We start from the raw sequence: 2,479 nt of genomic DNA, 5'->3' as shown, positions 1-2,479 counted from the left end.
AGTTAAAGATGGGCCACCAGGTTATCTACTAAAGAGCAGATGCAAGTTTAGGGGTGCTCGATCAGTAGTGGTCGGGTATTCATCACGGCTCATTGGTTTGGGTCGTGACAAAAATGGTATCAAAGCAGTTCGTCCTAGGGATTGTCTACAGACCGTGTCCGGTAGAGTTCTGTTTATGGGTGTGAATCCGGCCACACATATAACCAGGAGGCTGCAGGGCATTTAGGAATCATTGATGCTTCTTTCTATCTTAGATCGTGCGATAGAGCCAAGGTCTTGGGAAGACCGCTTCTGACCCCTTTTTCTGTAGGTAAGTGCAGATAGACGAAAGATGAAGAGATCATCCTCGGACAGTTGGGGTGCTAAGAAGGCCTCCAAAGTATATTCGAGACCTCAGGCTCCGGGACCAAACAAAAGGAGCCTCAGTTATTCCATTGAGACCGATCCCTCTGAGGATCCAGCGACCATTCCTCCTGAGTTTTTGACGTCCAGGGAGGAAGACCTCTCAGAGGACAATTATGACACGTACCCATTTGAGGGTTCGTATGGGACACCGGAGGAGGAGATTCCTGAGGCCGTACCAGCTGCTCATGTTGTATAACACTACGTTAGAGCAGCTACCCCGGTGACTGTTAATGATTACTCTAGCCCTCTATCCTGGCCGTCAGTAAACTAGGAGTTGCCCGATTATCCGTATTCCTCGGACTCAGGTTAGAGAGATTACAAAGGCCAGATTAGTAGATGGTGGGAGGACAATGATGAGGAGCACACTTCATTCTATAGCCCACCAGATCAGGCTAAGGACCGATCGGCTATAGGTATATGAGTCTTTATTGGAATTTCTTATGTGTGTGCATTTACTGTAGGTTACTACTTAATAGCAGTGAGCGGGAATTCTAAAGGGACCACTAACTAAAGTATTTATAAGTAACTGCGATTAAGATCATTGAGGATTTCAAAGACAAAAATAGCATTTGCTTAGTCGGATGAGTAAGAGATCATTCCTAATCTGGAGGGAGGTGCATCACGAGAATTTATTGGACTCCGTTAGAATTTCAACTTGTTTCAGGGCATGTGATAAAGGTCACGCAGTAGGGTGGATGTGATCATACCATCACTAACGCACCGGATCCCGTTAGCACTCCAAGGTTAAGCATGCTGGGGTGAGAGTAATACTAGGATGGGTGACCCCCTAGGAAGTGTACTAAAAGTCCTACAAATTTAGACATAAGAGACAGATGAGATGCTAGAGTAGCCTAAGAGAAATTGGAGTATGAGGAGTGGTTGGAAACCTTAAAAGGTCGCGAAGGACGAGGCGGACTAGATCGGCAACGAGAAAGAAGGTGCATCACAACTCTAGAATTAGGATGAGTTCGAATTGTATTTGGAGATACTTTGTAAGCGAGGCGTTAGTAAACATATATATGTATATGTATGATATCCCATATGTGGCCGCGCCAACCGGTATGTGTGTCCCAGTAATCAACGTTGCTATGTACTGAAGGCATTAATTGAACAGGGTAGTGAAGTTCAAGTGACAAATGTTACAAGGTAAGTTGATGATATTTTCACTGCAGGTTTGAGTTGGAAAGTCCTAATGCTATAACGTTAGGAAAAGGAAGGAAGTGAGTATATAGAAAGTAAAGGGATTAGAATGTCTTGAAAAAAGGAAAAAGTGTAAGAAACGAGGGTGAGTGAAGCTTCCAGGAGAGACGACGGGCAAGGCCGGGGACTATTTGGATAAAAATTCAAAGGTAGGCAAGCAAAGGGGATAAAGGATGGTAGTATGGAGCAAACGACGAATGTGTGGGGTCAGAGAACAGACTTTGATAAGTGGGACTAAAGAATAGCAACCACAACTAGGAATGTGAAGTAAGAGAAAGAATGATCAGGCATTGCAACGATACTAAGAGATTTCCAGCCCTCGAGAGGTATATAAAGGGATAAATGTGTAGTCATACTGACACGGTGCCTCGAAAACGGAGAAGCTTTCGTAAAAGATGATTTAAGAGTAGAACGGATTTGCACGTTTAAAGGAATATATCATGAACTTCAGGGTCGATATTATAAAATAACATGTGGAGAAGGGTGCTCGAGGAGGAAGGAATTCAAGGATGGTTTGAGGATGAAAATAAAGGTGTACTAATGGGCTGATCAAAATGAGAGAAGAGAAGAGGAAGGGAGGAAAAGAAAAAAAAATTGAGCAATCACCAAGGACAAGCGAGAGGATAATGAACTAACAAAGCTAACCAGGAGGTAGTATATCAATGACATGGGATGAGGATAAGGAATACTAAGATTCGATTATTGAGGAAATAGTAGGATGTATGGGAAATATTCATGAATATGGACTAGCCTTGGCGGCAAGAAGGAGAAGAAAGAAGAGAGTATATTTGTAAGGATTTCACAGTACGAACAGGAAGTGGCAAAATACTGGAAGAACTACAACGCATAAATGGGATGCAAATAAATAGTTAAG

This window comes from Lycium barbarum, chromosome 8 (assembly GCF_019175385.1).
Source record: "Lycium barbarum isolate Lr01 chromosome 8, ASM1917538v2, whole genome shotgun sequence".
In the NCBI taxonomy this organism is placed as follows: Eukaryota; Viridiplantae; Streptophyta; class Magnoliopsida; order Solanales; family Solanaceae; genus Lycium; species Lycium barbarum.
Note: the sequence above shows the minus strand (reverse complement) of the source record.